This window comes from Nesoenas mayeri (genome assembly GCF_963082525.1).
Source record: "Nesoenas mayeri genome assembly, chromosome: 13".
In the NCBI taxonomy this organism is placed as follows: Eukaryota; Metazoa; Chordata; class Aves; order Columbiformes; family Columbidae; genus Nesoenas; species Nesoenas mayeri.
The window spans coordinates 20167985-20188000 of NC_137550.1; positions in this window are offsets into that span (position 1 = coordinate 20167985).

Genomic DNA, 20016 nt, shown 5'->3' on the forward strand with positions numbered 1-20016 from the left:
ACCTGTTGTCCGACACAGTCCAGGGCTCATCCTCCCTCCTCTGCTGGCGTGGGAAGGGTTAAAGCTTGTCTCCCCCGGAGGCTACGCTTCACTTGATAATATCATCAGCTTGTGACAGTGTTAATGTGGGGATCAGGTGCAAGAGACAGCCTGCATTACCCTGGAGAGAGATGAGTTGTGTCCGGAAGAGCCAGATCTGGATACATGGCATAATTGCACCAGGGCTTGATGACGCCTTTCTGACCCCTTCCCTCTTAATAAACCATTAAGCACCCCTCTGATGATGAGCATCCTCTTCCCTCTTGTTGCATGAACATCTCCTTCTCCTCCACGGCCACATCCAACCATGTCCACCTGCCTCTGTGATGCTCCCTCTGTCTGTCCGGGCCACTGCTCCTGCATCCCAGGAGACACAGCATCTCCCGGATGGGTCCTGTGCTGTGGTGGCAGTGGTGCTAAGCCAGTGTCACCCTTCCCACTGTCCCAGCCGCACCGCTCGGCCCTCTGCGCCACCTCCTGCCGCCCTCCTGCCTGTTTAACGCACTGGGAAATTTTTCAATATATATTCAAATCACTGCGGCTCCCCGGGAGCTGAAGGCTGCCATCCACTGCTCGTTCCTCCCAGTCACCCCAGTGCTCCCAGCCAGGGAGGAGAACACTGGGACAGTGGAACTGGCTGCTGGGACCTGCTGCTCTCCCTGGTGCCAAATGTTGGGTGAAGGTGTTGTGAGCATCTTCCCTCCAGCCCCACTGGTCCAGGTGGGAGTTGCGCATCACCGAGGGATACTCCTGGCACCCTTTGGGAGCTGCACACGGCTGAGACGTCACTGAGGCTGAAAGCAGGACCTGGCCAGGGAGCGGCAGGAGCTGGGGAACAGCGAGGCAGCATTTCTGACCATCTCTTACCCACTATTTCCAGAAACACCTGAAAATCCCATGGATGCTGCATGAGAGATGGTGCCGCCCGAGGGCTGTGTCTGTCCCAGCGACCTCCCACAGACACCCATCAGCGGGGAACAGCTTCCCAGTTGGCACTGGGACAGGCTGGATCTGTCGCAGCAGGAGCCCAGTGCCTGCCCCGAGAAACCCTGCGGAGGCTGGAGGAAGGGGAGAGGCAGAGCAAGGCAGCGGGGAGGCAGGAGGAATCGCTTCTGCACAGCCTTGCTTTTAAATAAACAAGTAGCAGATAAAGACAGATGGGTTTTGAGGGGAACTCTTTCAGATGCATTTTCCGTGAGTGCTTGAGTACACAAACCAGAGCAGCAGAAGGAGTTAGTCCCTATCTTCCTTGTTCTGCGTTTTGCCAATAAACATATCTACCATCGCCGTGCTGGGCAGCATCCTTCAGCAGGGCTCTGACCGACTTTTACAGCAGAAACTTATCTTCTCCGGTTGTTATTGGTTATTTGTATTCCGCTGGTGCCAGGAGCGGGTTTGCTGCAGGGCATGGCATGATGCCTCTCCCTTGCCTCAAACTGGAGCTATTGAAGGTAAAGAGGCTTTTCCACACAGGGCCGTGCCACATGGTTTAAACACCCAAAGCGGCAGAGCCCGCGCGGTGAAGCGAGGGCCCCGTGATGCCTCCCGCTCCCCGCGGCTGCTGGCTGTGCCGCTCGCATCCCCGCGAGCCAGCGGGAGCCGGGATGCTGCAGCTTTCCCTCCTCTCCTTCCTCAGAGCATCGTTTGGGTTTTAGTCACTGACTTTCTCCTCCTTCTCTGGGTGTCCCATTGCTCCAGTCCTGCTCCTTCTCTTCTCACAGCACCTCTTGCTGGCTGGACTCTGTCCTGGGCTTTGGGTGATGTTTCCCCAGCTGGGGGTCCTGAGAAGCTCGTGGTGTTGTGCAGTGACCCCAGTGTCCCCCCGTCTCTCAAAGCAGCTGGTGACACCACAAGAGTGGGTCAGAGAATCAGAGTGGAAGGGCAGGAACAGAGTTTCCAAGGCCGGGAAGCGCTTCCTGCCCAAGCCATGCTGCCCTGCCAGCCAAGCTTGAGTTATTGCAGGTCCGTGGCAATTTGCACCCCTGCCAGTCAATACAGACATGTCCCAGTTCCACCAAAGTGAGAGGATTTTTGCTCAGAGACCTGGACTTTAAAGGAGGGGGATGTGTCTGCCAGGTGTCCCCTTTCCTTGCCATGCTGCTGCTCCCTGGACGTGCTCTCTGCACAGCCAGGTCTTATTTCGATCAGCCTCTTTCACCACCACCCTACCCCCATCTTTCCCCTACATGAATTGGTTACAAACCAACTTAGCAAACAAGCTCCGGGTCAGGTCCTCTTTTGTTAATTAACATTTCTCCTTTTTCCCTAGAGCTGCAGCAGGAGAGCAGAGCTTTGCTGATCCTCTCGGCATCCCAAAGAGCCTGGAGAAGCAGCTGAACCCTCTGCATCCCCTTGCCCAGCTCCCTGCCCGCACCGTCGCCCCCGGCAGCCCTGCCTGCCTGTTCCCACACCCCCTTTACCCCCCAAATCCTCCCAGGCTCCTCGTTTGCCTGTGGCCTCCCCAGCTCCGGCACAGCTCACAGACAGCTGTGATGTATCGGTGACAAGCTGCCTTTGTGTCCCGCTCTTGCACAACAATAGATACTCCTGTCTGTTTATACAAGTTTGAATTTGTCCCTATAAATACGGTGTGGAAGAAACAGTAGACTATAGATTGCATGCTGACAGCTGAAAGATTAAGGGAATCCATTAACTAAACCAACTGCCTGGAAATCTTATGCAGAACATACACCTGAAAGCTATTATTGCTGTCCTGTCATACTACTTTATCTCTTTATTTAGGACCCTTTTTGTTTGGTTGAGGGGTTGGCATTTTTTTTTTCCCTCATAATGTAAACTTGTTCTGGAGTAACAGAGGAGCCCTTGATGAAGTATCTAAGTATTTTCTGCTGAAGAATTTATGAACTCTGAGCCAGCACTGTCCTTGCCAGATCCCATGGAGTGGAAGGGGAGGGGGCACTTGCCCGTCGCTGGGTTTGTGCTGTGAATGGCCCTTGGCTCAGGTTTCCTCGCAATGAACTGTTTGCATTGCTCTCATGGGCGACTCCGTCTCACTTCAATATCTGGCTGCACTTAACCTTTTTTCACCTGAATTCTCTCCACCACTCCCTGTCCCTCCCTCTCCCTCTTCCCACCAGCCGCCCACCCTCACGTTTACAAGCGCCGGAGCTGTGCTGGATCCTGGCTGTGATACTGTTGAAATGGGGTTTTTTTTGTTGTGTTTTTGGGTTTTTTTGGTTGTTTTTTTTTCTACTCTGGTCTATTCAGATCTCCACACAATGCTGGTCACCATAGTATCTGTGCGAGCTCCTTGTTCTCCACCACGCCTGCTCCTCTCGGGCTGTTCTCTCTCCTCTCTCTGCACCTGCAGGGGGCTGGGGGGCGGGGGGTTAACGCACCTCACTGTGCTCTGCTCTTAGCAAGAGCAAGAGCAGGAACGTGTGGCTCTTCTGAAGTACAAGTTTTGGAGGCTGAGGAGTTGTTAACACAGACCCGCTGGGCAGCAGGTTGATGTCCAACACCAGGAGAGTGTAAAATTCAGCCGTCGGCTTCAGGCAGCCGTTTGCCTGAGAAAAGCCTCTCTGTTCCCCCTTTTTCTCATCCCTGCTCTTCCTCCTCCCCCCGCCAAGACATACCAGTGGCACTTCAGCATTACCTTGGCTTGATTTTGCAGCTATTCAGATGATATTTGCCCCGTATGCTCAGCCTGTGCTACGCACCCGGGATGGTGTTTTGGAGCATGTGATTTCTTCTGCTGTCATTACGGACAGTTTTCTCCTTTGATTGAAAACGGAGGGTGAGGCAGTGTGTGGAAAAACAACAACAACAACATCACGAGTGAAAATGCAATCTACAGGAGTGCTGAGCATTTCCACCAGTTTTCTGCAGCGCTCGGCTCACCCCAGGGTGGGAGGGTGAACGTCTCCTCTGCCAGAGCCCCCTTTCTCCCGTGATGGGCGAGTGATTAATGTCATCCCGAGTGAATAATAAAGTTTCAGCTGCTGTTATTGTCAGGGGAACGGGAGCTGTTCATGTCCCGGCTGTGCAGATAGTAACCATGGCACCTCTGCAAATACAGCCCAGTGAAAGGGCTGCTGGTGCTTCGTTGGGGGGTAAATCACATTCAGGCCCATCTCTGCACCGAGAATGTTACGGTGTTGCTGAGACATGGGGAATTTGGAAAGAAGTGTTTTGAAAAGTCAGTGCAACTTTTCTGCTGCAAATTCACCTGACTGTGCACGCCAGGACTCCCCTGGGCCAGCAGAGCTGGCTAAAGATAAATCTAAGGCTAAAGCTAAATCTAAAGCTAAAGGTAAAGCTAAAGCTTGCTTTGGCCAGGCTGCTGACCCAGAGCAGTCCCAGCGTGCACCACCTTCGGGGAACTGGGAGCAACTGGGAAGCTGCAGGAAGGGTTTTAGGGATGGAAGGATGCAGGTGAAGAGGCTGCAGTTGTGGAAGATCCTGGATTCTTGCACAGAACTCACCCATTTCAGGAGGTTCTTCAATGCAAGAAGGATCCTTCTCTCTGCACAAAGAACTGCAAAGGTCCTGGAGCATCTCTGTGGAGAACTTCAAACAAGGCAAGTGGAGCCTGGATCATCAATGCTGCTGCTTGCAAGTTGTCTGCAGGGCTTTTGCCAAAGTATGGATGTGTTTGAAGGCACAGATGCTGTTTGAAGTTTGTCGGTGAGCTCTGGGAGCAGCTCTGAATGGACATCAGTGTGGTTAAGGTTACTGTGAAAGCTGTCTATGGGGTTTTTTTGGCAAAGGATGGATATGTCTGAAGGCACAGATGCTGTTTGAAGTTCGCTGGTGAGCTCTGGGAGCAGCTCTGAACAGACATCTCTGGATGCGCCATCCGTGTGGTCAAATTTCTGCTGAAGCTGTCAGTGTTTTTTTAGCAAGGCCGGGTTTATCTGAAGGCATGGATGCTGTTTGAAGGCTGCTGGTGACCTCTGGGAGCACCGCACACCCCGGCTCTCCAGTATGGAGGTGACCCAGTGAAGAGGCTGTGTTGGTCCTCCCTCCCGAGCAGCCAGCAGCTGTCCTGGCCATGTCCCTCCCTGGGAGGCGTTTGCCACCGGACAGAAGAAAGGAAGGGCTGGAGATGGAGAGATGAGCATCGCGCCTCTGGAGGACTCACCAGGCCCATGCAAACCAGCTGGTGACGGTGCTGGAGAAGGTTCCACGCAGTTTGAGCTCATCGGGGCTGTGCTGGGGGGAGATGGCAGAGGTCAGGAGAGCCGGCGTTGCCAAGCAACGCTCCCCGTATATTAGGAAGATAAATCCTATAATAATGGAAAGAACAGATACTTTCTGCGCCTGTTGTTTTATTTCTTTCTTCCTCGGCAGTTGTGGTCGCTCAGACCCCAGCTGCGGCATCAGGGAGCAAAATGACCTTTTAATGCCCTGAAGGACCAAGGGGTTTTATCCTGGCTGATGGAAACGGTGTGACATGGGGCTTTTCAGATCGGCTGGGACCGGGGCTGTGTCACCGTGGGTACAGCCCTGGGCAGGAGAGCTGGCGGACACAGGCATGCCTGCTGTTTTGGAGGAAAAGGGACTGCAGGAACGGCCAGTTCCTTATCTCCAGACACATCCCACTCATGTACTACTTGCTTTTTGCAAACATTTGTGTGTTTGCTTTTTACCTGTCTTAAAGAAAGTGTGTTTCAGTCCCTCCACCGAAGCGGCTGCTGAAGCCGGTGTCTGGATTGGCATGGGCTGGGGTTCCCCCCAGCCAACCCGTAGCACCAGGTGACTGATCCCATCAGTTGTGACTCCAGCTAAAACACAGCTTGAACGCCGAGCACCCGTGGCGAGCTGTTTGCAATCAAGCCAAAAAAATGAAAAAGAAAAATCTCCCTCCCAAAGATGTTTAAATACTTCCAAACAACAAGAAAAACTGGAGGAAATTGCAATGATTAAAGCGAACAGAAATGTAGGCTTAATTTGTCACATATATCATTTGCTCCGACTTGTTCAGCCAGCTCTGCTATTTTCCATTAGTGCACTTCAGGGCTGCAACTGGGATGAGAAGAAGTGACAAAGTATGATGAGACTGCAGCTTGATGAGCGTTTGCTGAGCGTGCAGTCTGCTGTAGCTAATGCCTTCGGACACGGCCACGCAGCCCCGGCTGCCCCGGGGACGTGTCCTGCCGTCACTGCGGGGACATGCCGAGGAAACCCCAACGGCTGCTGGCTTCTCCGGTCCCACCGCCCCTGCTGTCCCCGGCCCATCAGCGCAGCAGCGATGGGGATGCAGCCGTCGGATGCCAGTGGTGCCACTTAGCCTATAGCCCCGGCGCTTTGTTGTTTCCATATGCAATTAGCTTACAGAAGCATGGTAAATATTTCATACCTTATAGCAAAGGTTGTTTAATTTTTTATTATTTTAAAGCTGCTCATGAATGTTTTACGGAGCCAGTCTCCTCTGGCAGAGGGTGGAACGGGAAAGTGCAAGGAAAGTTTCCTTCAAAACAGTTTTGGGGGTTGTAATCAACTCACCCAGTGCCCATGGTAGCTGATGAGTTAGTCTGCTAATGAGTACAACTAAAGTAGGACATCGAGCAAAGCGTATTTACTGAATATGTCACTGTGTGAAATAAATGCCTATAATATGCCTCTACAATCCTATTTATTGCAACAGTAATTAAATCGTCTTTTTTTTTTTTTTCTGTGGACTCAGCTACACCAACTCAAAAGAGGACAACACTCCAACTCGTGTGTCATGGCACCCTCTGCTTTCGGGTACTCTCTTCAAGTTCCACCATTGCTGGGATATGGGAAAACAACAATAACAACAGCAACAACAAAAGCCATTGCTTGTGCTTGTTTTGTGATGGCCTTTCTGAAATGTCATTTATGTCACCTGGTCATGAGCAAGCCCAGGAGTGACCCCTCAGAGCATTTGTTCCACCACTGATTTTGAGAGACACTTGGGTCTCTGCCATTGAAAAGTTAGAGGGTTATTCTAAAGTTAGGTGAGATTAGTTTCTTTCCTGTTATCGTGACATGAATTGACACCAAATTTTATATCATATGAAATGAATGTCCACTGGATATGATACAGAGAGAGCCAAAAAGAAAGTGCCTTGCTTTACGCTTGCTTCAGTTCTGACACCCCCATAAAAGTGGCTAATCCTGCGTCCTTTTCTGTGAGGCATTGCATTAGTGATCTTCCTGCAAATGTCTCTGGGACGACCACCTCATTTCTTCTCTATTTCTCTTTCTACAGGAAAAGAAAGCAAAGAGCATCTTTGCTCATGGCATTTGCCAACCTGACTTTTAATCCTGCTTACCTCGGGACTCCCCTTTGACTCAGGTACTTGCTGGCCTCTCCGCAGAGCAAACCGAGGGCAAAGTTGGTTGTCTGAACCCAAATTAAGTCTTCAGGAAAGGACTTGGGACTTCAATCGCAGCCGGTACCTCAGCCATGCAGGATGCGCTGACACGGCGGCTCCTGCTCTGCCCGTCCTGCCCGGGGCCTCCGGCAGCTCCATAGCAAAAGATTTCCCAAAGCCTCAATCACCTGGGAGCTGGATCAGCTCCTTCTACTCATGTTTTGCCGATCTGTTATTTGCTGCACAGCCAGGCTTGAATGCACAGTGTCGTGCCAGGTAGGTGAGTGTTCTATTTTGAAAACTTTCCTGGAAAAATCTCCTTTCCGCTATTCCTTCCCCACCGCTGGCACAGCTCTGCACACAGGGAAGGGTGCTAAGGGGGTCGCCCCAAACCACTGACCTTTCTGTGTCTCCCTCTCCTTGTCGAACTGCCCCAAATAGCAGAGAGAACGGGTCATTTGAGTGCTCTGAACTGGGCACGCTTGAAAACCCTTTTCCTCTGCAAAAAGGGAGCAATCCACATGACAATGGGCACTAAAAGGGGGAATACACATGATAATGCACACAAAGACGAGGGAATACACATGATAATGGGCAACAAAATGAAGGAATACACATGGTGATGGACACAAAAGGAAGGAATACACATCATAAATGGCAATTAGTAGGACCGCTCAGCAGGGGAAGTGCCTGGGATCTGCTTATCAGAGGCGACCATCTCCTCCTGTTTGACTTCACTTTCAACTGTCCAGGCGGTCTCTGTGTATTTCAGCACAGACTATCGTCAGTTTGCTGTCAGGGCAGCGTCTGTCCCACGGGCGGTTTGCTGTGACGTGGGAGTCACACTGGGCTTGGTTTGCCCGTGGAACACTCAGGAATAACGGAGTTACTGATCCTAGTTTGACTTCGGCACAAACCAGCCGTTCAGATCCGCTCTTACCATGTGCTTGGTGCGAAGAACCGTGAGCAAAATCCTCGTGGAAATGTTACCAAGTAAATGCTGCAGCTGCGGTGCGCTTTGCTGACCTTCCCCTGGGTCCTTGCAAACAGCATCTGGTTGTCCTGGAACAGAAGGACTCTGGGTTTTGTGGTGGCCTCTCCCCAGGTGCCTGGATCTCAGCTGGGATGAAGGTGACAGCCGGAGGGACGGGGGGATCACCTTCCCCTCCTGCACCCGCCCCGAGCCCCTCGGGATCCTCCCCTGAGATCCAGCATCCCCCGAGCCGCCTCGGGGTGGGACATGAGCTTCTTTGCGGTGATGCTCACCATCTGGCACCCCCGCCATCCCAAACACGGCACGCCAGCCCCCGCTGCACGCCCCCATTTCACGGGCAGGCAACTTCACACTCGCCCTTTTATGTTTGCAGAACAGCCACTTATTTCCCGTTCAAAGAAGCTACGGTGTAAGTGCACTTAGTCTTAGATTTCCACTCTTTTCCCTGGGGTGGGCGCAGGTAACAAGCCCCAGAGCCCTCACAGACTCCAAGCTGCTGCTGCCTCAGTCAGGAAGGCACTGCTGCTCTTCTGGGGCTGATCTGGGGCTCTGGGATGGGCGATGTCAGGGACAGTGGGGTCAGCAAGGTCCACAACTGCGGTAGCACAAGTGCCAGGGATCCCGGGGATGGACAAGATGAAGAGTCTGTCCTAACAGCCCTTCATCTCACGGCACTGACGGACAGATGGAGCTGAGTCAGGTGTAGGTGGCAGAGACATGGGTGCTTTGGGGACACTGAGACCAGCAATTAATAAATAATGAAAATGCCATGTTCCACCTGTTTTTCTATCTGTAACCTGCATTGTGTGTGGTTTTCATGAATACATTAATTAGAGGCTATGAGACTCTGAACGATATTAACAAATCATCACTATGCATTTGTCCATGCTTCCCCTAAGTGTTCGGTATTTGAAAATCTGATCGGGATTGGTTAATTTCAATCAGACGGCCGAGGAACGTGCAATACCTCGCCTCCTTCGCTGGCTGAGTGATGCTGGCACATGTGCTCCAATTTAAATTCAGCTTTCCATAGCCATTTCCTGGAAATCCATAGGAACTAGAGGTGTGAATTTGGGCTCATCAGACCATCTCCTGGCAGGGCAGGGCCATGCAATCCAAAAATCCTCGGGAGAAGTTTCAGAGTCATTCAGCTCATGCTGGTTTTGAGCAGCAAGAGATGAAAAAAGAGACTAAAACAACAAACATGAGGACAAAATCCTCTCCCAGGCAGCGAGTCAGGTGCAGCCGATGATCCTGGACAAGCTGGTATCTCCTGTAGGTGCTTGTTGCAAATCGCCTTTGTCTCAAATGGCATCGCAGGGTCCATCTGATGAGATACAAGCACTCCGATCCAGACCAGATTTTTTACTTCACCTCCCCTGCCTGAAAATATGCTGCTACCCAAGTGTCAGACAGGGAAGAGACTCCCCTTTGTCTCTTCCTTCACCGGGAAGAATCCATCATCCATCACTTTTCACCTGCCGCACTCGCAGGTAAATCCCAGACCAGATTTTTTTACACTCAAACCCTTCACGCTTCCTCGCAGCTCCCTCAGCGGGACAAATAAAGCCCAATAATACGCAAACCCCCCGATTTCTTGAATTCCTTCCACTCCAAGATGTCTTCTGGCAAGGAGCCTCTCGCAGAAGGGATGAGCCCAGTCTGTGCCAAAATGCAACTCAACCCCTCACTTTCAGCTCTGTGTTGGATTTTTATCATAACTTCGCTTTGAATGCATATATGCATTAAAGAGGAAAAAAAAAAAAACCTAAAAAGGACATTCAATTTAAAGAAAAGCAGCTTTGAAATGTGAGCAGGGCTTGGGCAGCGCAGCGCGGGCCCTGCCCGCGACAGCAGCCTTTGTCCTCCCCGCACGCCGGGGCGCAGCGATGGCAGGGCCGCTTCCCAGAGAGCTGGCAGCTTGTTTGCAAGGAAAGGGGAGTTTTCTTTGGCTTTTTTTGAAAAATAATCTGCTTTATCTTTTTCTTCTTCTTCTTTTTTTTTTTTTTTAATATATATCTGCATAAATGCTGTGATTCTTTGTGGAATTTCTTTTTTTCCCCTCTCTTCGCTAACAAACGCTCCAGTGTCTTTACCAGGATAAAAGGCTGCGGGAGGGAGAGGCACAACCCCCTCCTCCCCAAACCGAACCAGCAACATATTTGCACTATTTAATTTAATAGGGAATTAATTCCATTAGCGGATTAAACACCCCAGCAGCCCCAGCGCTCAGCACCCCTGCCAGCGGAGCAGGCGGGTGCGTGCAGCTCCATCACCTGCTGCCGATGGAGCGGGAAGCAGCGACGCAATGTGCTGCTGCGGTGCAGTCTGGTGTCCTCTTGCAACCCCGCGTTGTGCGAGCGTGTGTGGAGCCCAGGGCCAAGGTCAACCCAGTATGTGCGGGTTGGCTGGTGCCCTGCCAGGCTGGATGGAGACTTGGGAGAAGTGATTTGGGGTGCGGTGCTTTTGCCAAGCCTCAGTTCGCTCATCGCTAAGATGGGCACAAAGATATTGGTCCAGCAGCTGCGGAAACCTCTTGATGAGAAGCACTCCCGGAGAGCAAGATAGCGGGGATGTTATCTGTGAGAGCCCAGAAATCACACGCTGGGCACTCTCCATCCTGCCCCATCCAGGTGGCGGTGGCAGCAGCGTGTCTGTGCCTCAGTGATGTGTCTGCGTGTCCCAGGCAGTGGGAAGCAGCTTTTTCTCCACAGTCGCTGCCTTCACTGGCCCTTACCTGTCATTTTCTGATCATGAACTCAAACTTATGACAACCTGTCCCCTACATCACCAGTGGAAGATGCAGCCGTTGCCCCCCTCTGCACCCAGGAGAGACGGGGCACAGCAGAAGACCCCCTGGGGCTGGGGAGGCTGCAGGGAAGGATGAGCAGGGAGGTGATGTGAAAGAAGCAGAGCATGAGGGAGGGACTTTGAAGTACAGGGAGAGAGAAAGGAAGGGAAAGAGGCCAACAGAAGCGTCACTGGGGCCGGTCAAACATTTCATTTCTGGCAGCTGTTCTCCAAAATGTTCAAGGAGCCAAAAGAAAAAAAAAAAGAAATAAAGAGAAACCACTTCAATAAACAGTAAAAATTACAAGAGCCTTTTATTTTAATATGATTTGCACAGTATTTTTGTTAGCGACTGACAGGATTCCCTCCCTCTCTGGCGAGGCACCTGGGAGGAGAGGAGGGATGAATAGAAGAAGGACAAACTGAACAATGAGGGGACGCCGGCCCGCGCCGCTGGCAGCCTGCACCGCCGGAGCCCGCCGAGGCTTTGGCCCATTGCTGACAGTCTGGGGAGAGACGAAGGAGCAGAGCAGAGCCTGGGGGGTATCTGGGGTTCGTGGGGAAGAGTCCTTTTGCAGTGTGTGTTGTGACACCTTGGCAATCCTGATCCCACTTCATGGCCTCGTAGCGCGACGCTGTGGAAAGAGCGTCCTCCAGTACCCAGAACATCGCTCTTGGATTCCAGCTACATGCGGAAGAGCAGCATGAAAGCATCTGGCATCCAACAGACACAGTGGTGTGTTGCCTCATTTCATGGGCCATGATGGTGCCTGGCACCCCTCAGGTCACCCACAGCCAGGAGCCCGGGATTGGGGTGTCCCCATGGAGCCACCAGCCCACCAAAGACCTCAAAGCAGTGATGAGGGTGGTGAGAGCCTGGCCCAGGTACCCAGAGAGGTGGTGGATGAACCATCCCTGAGACATCCCAGGCCAGGCTGGACGGGGCTCTGAGCACCCTGAGCTGGTGCAGATGTCCCTGTCATGGCAGGGGGGGCACTGGGGAGCTGGGAAGGGCCCTTCAACACAGATTATGATTCTATGAAAGCTGCCAAATTCCTAGTGGCATCTGTGAGTGCCCAGACCTGCAAGTCCTGACTCCAGAAGATATTTCATACCCGGCTGCATCCCTCCAGGATGGTTTGCTCTCTAGGAGGGGTGCAGAAAGCTGGGTGGTGGATGCTGGGGACGGAGCACGCTGACACCTCCCTGCAGGATGCTTGACCAGGCTCCATGTGCAGCTCTCCCGCCTGCACCCTCCTTCCCGGGGTCCTCAACCGTCCTGTTTTACATTACGTACATTAACTTTTGGACCCTTAATCCCCTCCATTGAATAAATCACTCCTTCTAGGCTGATAACTTCTCTCCCCCTTAAGCTATCATCCTGCTCTTTCATTCCGCGTAGGATTTGAGACTCTCCCTGCTGTCTGCAATCAAGCTGCATTCTTTCAGCAATTATTTTGTGTCGCTGCTCTCCCCTCTAAAATTTCTGGGGCTAGCATCTTTTTTTTTGCTCACAGGCTTCCTGTTGCTGCTTATCTCCCGCGTCTCCAGCCAAGAGGTCCTTTCATTCCACCTCCGCTGTCTGACACTAGCCCTGGATATGGAACTTGGTCAAAAATGCTTTCTCAACACATGTTTGTCAGGATGGAGAGCTCGCATCTGTGCTCGGCGGTGCAGTGTCATGTTCCCTGTCAGTGGGGGGGACATCGGGGGAGCGAGGCTGAGCTAATGGACTGGATCAGGTTCTCTTTGCTGACAAAGATAACAGAAGGGAGCTGTACATGTGTGAGAGAGAAACAGGGGGGCAGAGAGGAGAGGGGGTGAGTGCGGGGGGAATTCTTCAGGGGAAGGGTGAAGATGCACAAAGGAACTTCCCTGGGGTGCAGAGACAAGGACAAAATCACTGCCATCCCTTTGAACCCCGTTTTGCCGTGGTGAGCAGCTGCACCATGCAGTTTGGCCCCATGCCATGCAGCACCGGGGTCCATCGCCTGCCCTCTCCTGATGGAGAAGAGGGAGGAGGAGAGGACGTGGAGCCACTGGCAGGCGAAGGGATGCTGTTGGGGTGGCTATTCGGGAGGTGTGACAGCCGCCTTGGGTGACAGAGACCTGGGATGTGCTGGCTGCATCACTCCTGGAGCACAGACCGCAGCGGGAGCGATCAGATATCATGATACAGAGAATAAGGTGATTTACTCAGCGGTCAGGGAAGAGGTCATCCTCCATGGTCTATGATTTATCTAGCTATTTATTGCATGATCCTGCGTGCTGGGCAAGGCTTCCACGAGGCCTCAGCAGGAGCTGATGGGGCCAGCAGGATGATGTGATGGGGTAGGGCTTGTGTCCCCTCAGCCCATCCATCCCCTCTGCGATGTCCTGTCCCCAGCACCGTGGCCTTCACCCAGCAACTGGCTGTGGTGAGAGATCGTGGACATGACACTGCTTTAAAAAAATAATAAACTCCAAGGACAAAACCTTCCATTTTCCATTGTTTTTGTTTTGTAGTTGGATCCATCCCTGCTCTCAGAAGGAATTTGGATAGTAATCATCTTCATAAGCCACCCACGGTGCTGGTTCCCCTCAACAGCCCCTTCCACGCAGATGCTCGCGGTGTGATGGACCCTCTCGAGCATAAGTGCTGCAACTGCTCAAACCACAACACTGGGTTCAAGTTGTTGGTTTTTTTCTCTTCCAGATGGTGATGAAGGAAAAGGGAGGTTAATTTTATACTGATTTGTTATTTTGCATATCTAGCGAGTGGTTAGATGCCAATGAGGACGAGGGACATCAGCAGATGAGGACGGGTTGTAGGATTCAGGGGGGCCTGGTTTCTGCTGCTGGGATGGTCCAGAGGCACATGGAGGGACCATCCCCGTAATGCTGGCAGCTGTCCTGTGAGGATAAATCCTACAGTAAAGTTCTCTGTACCTCCAGGAACTGGGACAGAGAGGAGGGACCTGATGGGGAGGATAGAGAGGTGTCTCAGAGGGGCTGCAGGGACACCAGCACCCCAGCCTGCATGTGCACCAGCCACTGCTCCTGGGAGCAGGTCTAAGGCACCTTGAACTTAGGGCTGAGCAAGAAGTTGGGACATGAAAAGGAGAAGGTTAAGTGCAATGAAAGTGTCCTGATGAGCAGAGCCGGATGATTAGTGTCCGGGTTCACACTATGTTTCCTAAGGAAGGATTTCTAGGGAAAATAAAACCGCCAAGGTACCTGCAGCTCCAGCTGAGGAGCTGCGAGGAGCCCTGGCTTAGCAAATCCACTCCTTAAACCAGACCTGGGGGACCGCAGTGGTGGGCAGCCTTGGTGCTTGAATAAATCTGCTTCTCTCCCAAAACACAGGGCACCGGAGTGAAACACAGGTGGATGAAAAATCTCTTTTGGAAGAAGAACCTGGCAGTGGAGTAAACCCCCTCTTGAGCAGATCTGCTGTGCGCGGTGGTTATTTGTTTAAGATGTGTACTGAGTGCTCCCCCTGCATTGTGAAGCCCACTTAGGCAAACACTTCACCTGCACCATTAAGTGGTTACTGCCGTGTGCAGCGTTTCTGGGGCGAGCATCCCTGGCACCCCTCGGCCCCGTCCCGCCCCCACCACGGCTGGGTGATGCACCCAGTACGTTCAGCCGCATTCCTGAGACCACAGAGATAACAACAAGCATTTATAAAAACAAAGTAGGAGTCCTTTGATTCAGCCATTTCTCTGCTGCCGTGTGTGAATGAAACCATCTCAGACTAGTGCCTGGCAGAAGAATTAAACCTGAAAGCAGGAAAAACGTTTCCCGTGAGCTCTGTCTCCCAGTTTTGTGCCTTGGAACACCAGTGCTTTGCTGCCTCTGCTGCTCTCTGCTGTCACAGCGGGTGTCACGTCCCTGGTCCTTCCTCTCCGGAGGGGATGGATGGGGCCAAGGGAGTGTTAGGAGCTGCAGAGCCGTCCTGTCCAGGCACGTTGTGCCTGTGAGCATCTCCGAGTCCTGTGCTGGCTCCAGGCTCTGCAGAAATCCGCCGTGCTGGGGCAATTAGACGAGGCGAGTATGTGACACAAATTCGGTTCTGTCTTGTCAAGTTAAGGGAAACTTTTCGTCTCGCCTGCTGGGGGTTTGGCCTTTGAACTGAAGCTCTTCCCCGGAGCCCCGGCACTGGGATGCTGACAATGCTGCGGAGCTGGGGCCGTCCCGGCGTCCCCGTGGGGTCACCCTGCCGCTCTCCCCAGCGCCCACCCGGCCAGGCAGGACCTGCCGTGCCAGCCCATCCCGAGCCAGGGGCCGAGACTTTCGTTATGGTAATGATGCAGAGAATCCCTACGGAGAGCAAGATATGAGCTTTCCCTACCGGACTTTTAAATAAACAGCTGCATAAAGCCAGGGCCAGGAGCAGGAGCAAAAGTAAAGGGAAGCTGGAATGAAATCCTGCTCTTCTCTCCATCCTCCTCTGCTTTTTTTCACTGGTGACATTTACTCTGCTTAATAAAAGGAGAATTTATGTTTGACTCCTATAATGGTGCCTTTTAATCTCCGAGACCTCGATACTTCAGGACTGCGTGTGCGCACCCAAAAAACTCAACTTTGAGCCTCGTGCTGGGGGAGGAGGCAGGAGGGGCAGCGGAGGGGCTGGGGGCTTTGAGGCTGCAAAGCCCAGTGTTGCAAATGGCTTTAGGAGCTGTGTTAACCCCTTGCAGCCGGTGGCCTATGCTGCTAATTACAAAGGATCTCCATGTTTGAGCATCACAGATGGCTTCCGAGAGCTGCTGCTGCCGTGGGATGGCTGGGGCGGTTATCGCTGCTGGGAGGAGGACGCGACAGAAGCCCCTGGAAATAAAACACTGAAGTTTCCATTAGCGACATCTCCAAGTTAGCCGGCACTGATCGGCTCCAGATGGGATGTCAGGCTCCAATTATTGCTTCTCACCCAGGGGAGGGTGAAGGGCTGGGGGAACATGTACTGGGGATGCTCTTGGGGCTTGTGGGGAGTCTGGGCTGGGCCAGGGGATGAAGGGGGGATGCAGGGGGAGGGCAGTGGGATGGTGGGGTCGTGAGACAATGCAGTGGTGGGACAGTGGGATGGTGGGTGATGGGACAATACAATGGTGGGACAGTGGGATGGCAGGGTGGTGGGATGGTGGGCAGGGAGCCCATGTGCAGCCTCCAAGGTGCTCGTACAGGTTGGGTGATGGGAGAGAGGAGAGGAAGGGCAGACCTGGGCAGCAGAGCAGCCTGCCAGCCCTCCCATGGGGCTCTCCGCAGCTTTCTCTAAGCAAAAAATAAAGAAAACACCAATTTACTGATGATGTGAGTCCCGGGGATGCAAATTCATCCCAGTTTTAAAGACTAAGAAATGGGAAAGGAGGGGATTATCAGCCTGGGGTCACGCAGTGAGCAAGGGCAGTCTGCAAACAGCCCAGCCAGCCCCGTCCCCACCACCCGTCCCTGTATGGGGGTCTCTGCAGAGCCACATTGCAGCCCAGGACTTGTCCCCCTCCAGCTTGCCCTGGACCCCATCAGTAAGTGGGGCTCTGGGGTGGGCTGGCAGCCACCGGCATTGGGGGATCCTGGTTCCAGGGTCACCAGGACACGTCCCAGTGGGACCCGTTTGGCTCCAGGTCTCCCTGCTCCCTCCCTGATTAATGGCTCCTTACACAGAGCCAAAGCTCCTTGTGGAAGAGAGTTTCCGTTTACCCAATTAGAGCTAAAGACGTTATCTCATTTATTTTGGAGGCGGCAACATGCAAGAATTAATTTTTGGGGGTATTTCCCAGGACATTTTTCTCCCCAGGCTGCTTTTGGAGCTGCTCCTGTCAGCCAGGACGTATGGTCTCCGGCGCACATCGCTCTCGAGGCGAGCGAGCAGGTCTGGCACTGCTGGTGGAGGTCCCACGCATGGTGTTTGCTTTGGCTCTGCAAACCGTCCCTTTCAAGTGGATCATGGCTGAAGAATGACAGGGGGCCAGTGACAAATTTTAAACACTATTTAGAAATCAGGGCAGAAAGCAAAGAGGTCAGAGCCTAATGCCGGCGATGAGGGATGCAGCCGGGGGGGCTGCGTGTGTTTCTTCTCACATGTGCTCGGGGCCTGAAAACTGGGAAGAAAAATTGTACCCAAGTTCCCCAGCTCCCTCCGGAGCCTCTAATGGGGTAAATTAATGAGCTGGAACGTCAGGCTGGAGACGGATGTGGGGGGACACGACAGCACTAGCGGCTGCTGGGTGACGAGTCGTGGTCACCTTTCAGGGACAGGCTGGGGGGGACACACGTACCATCTGTGCCTGTCCCTGTGCATGGTGCTGAGAGGTGCTGCTGGCTCACTTCAGCTGCCTTTCCCACAGCCCTCCAAGCCCCTGGGGCTTGTCACCATGTCCCCTCGCTGGCAGCATCCTCCTTACCCTGCGCTGGCTGCTCCGCCTGGCACTGGGTACAGCCGTGCAAAGGGGCACCCATCCTCATCCTCAGCACCGCTCCTTGTCCTCAGCACACATCATCATCCTCAGCACCCCGCCTTGTCCTCACACCCATCCTCATCCTCATCCTCATCCTCAAACCCATCCTCATCCTCAGCACTCCACCCGCTTCAAACAGCCTGCTGGCCAGGGATGTGTGCTCAGCAGCACAGGCTGAGCTGGTGTCCATTTCTTCTGAAATGTCACGATTCTATAATTCTGCTCTTCATGACGTGACCTTCTTCCAAATGACAAAACAAAGCAGCTCCTCCCGGATCTAACAAACCAATGTGCATCCAAGTGCTGTGGTTCAGAGACCCGGCACTGAATCTGGGTGCTGGTGCAATGGCAATTTGATCAGGGAGGATGGCTGGTTTGGCAAAAGGTCCCTTTGGATGCTCAAGTCATTTTGCACCATGAGAAGCCTCCTGTACCTGGAGCAATGCCACAGTCCAAGCTGTGCCCACCAGCATCAACCCTGCGGGATGCAGCTGCCCTGGGGGTGTCCCTGGGTCAGGATTGAGCATTGGCCACAGCAGCGTGGGTACACGCACGGAGAAACGCACATGCAGGACGCGCGCCTGCACGCACAAATGCTTCCACAGACACATTTCAAGGTAATAATCCTCCCCCCCTGCCCCCCGCTGGTTTTTTCCTTGATCAAAGCCCAGGCGTGAGGGAAGTCCATCTGTGAAAGATTGAACCAGGCGTTTCTCGTGAAGGTATATGGGCTGGCAACGAAATTTCTCTGACAAGTCCAACCGGGAAAAATGAAGAAATGAAAGCCTGGAAGATATGTGCATTTCCCAGCTGACTGGTGATGTGTGTGGGTAACATATGGGCAGTCTGTGCCCGCCGCCCCACAAAACATGCTGATTTTACACTTGGATTTCTCAGATTCCCTGACAGCTTTGAAGACCGGCTCCGACAGCCTGGTATGAGATGCCGTGTGGTTTATATTGCTGCCGGTGCCTGGCGAGGGGCAGGAGATGCCCGTGCCAGCGGGGCTGCAGCCGGTGCATGGTTCACGCTCCAGCCAGCCGTCCGGCTTTCCGAAAGGTGTGAAAATGGGTGAGCAAGTTGGGCAGGCACAGGCATCAGACCCAGGCCTGAACAGCTTGCAGAAATGCGAGTTTTGCTTCTTGCTGTCAAGCATTTCTATTTTTTCATGAATTTTGCAGCTCTTGCTGGGACTGAAATAGCACGAAAGTTGCTGCTTCCCCTGCGGCTGCCAGGCTGGCTGTGCCAGTCGGCTCCCAGATCCACAGCGCTGCCCCCAGCGCCACCCTGGCAAGCGGTGCCGGGAGGGCTGTGCAATAAAGAAAACGAGCCTTGATGTGCCCCAGGAACGTCTCCATACGTTGTGCCTTGCTTTTCCTTTTTTTCCAGCATGACAAGCCCAGGGAAACGCTCTTGGGCGGACTGCTCTGCCCTGAGCCTGCCCAGCACCTCTTTGAGGCTGCCTGCAGACGGGCCACTGCTACACCCTGCGGCGATAAATCCCAAAGGATAATCTTGCCTTTGTGAGAAAAGCCAATTTATTAACTTTAATGGAGTCATGGGAAACCGGGGGGCTCCAGCTCAGTCCCAGCAGAGGGAGGTGAGTGTCGTGCAGGTCCCTCGCCGGCCTTGAACCGCAGCTTCTTCCTCTGCAAAATGGGCTGAATTCTAACCCAGGAAAGGTAAAATAGAGACATGGGGAGGCTGGGTTTTGATTCCAAATGAGTACTCTGTGGGGAACCACGAGAGTTCCCATGTAGAAACAAACCTGCTAGGTTATCCATATGGAAGGGAGGCAAAGCAAAATGAAATAAATTGTCCAAAGTTGTGTTCTGGCTCAGGGATTAAGCCGGGATCAGGTCCCGCAGCTGACTCTGGCCTTAGGAAGAACCATTTGGACTAAACGCTTGCTTAGTGCCTGCTGCTTTTAAAACCTTGGGTGTTTGATTCATGGTGTCTGAAGGGACTCCGGTGACAGATCACAGCATCTCTCTGTTTAGCGATGCTCCTCAGTTGATGGGGTCTGTGATCTTCACCTCCGTGACCGTAAAACACGCAGGTCTTGGAGGCGTGAAGCAGTGCTGCCTGGCAGTATCAAAGTTTAGTACAATCAAGGGAAGTGCTGATTCTCCTCCGATTGCTTGGGAGCACAGAAGCAAAACAACCTCACGGTCAAATTACTAAGAAAGTGTCTTACAGAGACACTCTCAAATGGTTCCCTTGAGTGCATCCATCAGAGGATAAAAATATTGAGAACGGGGATATAATAGTTGTATACTCTATACCTACATTAACTCACTAATTCTCTGTATTTGCAGGGCCCTAGCTGGAACTAATATATGTTCTCCCTATATTTATTATTATCTGCATTGTTAAAATATGTGCACTAATCCTGTGAGTAAGTCTAACAGGGGCTGGCTTTGGAAAGGTTCTGCTCAGCTGCAAGTCCCATTTG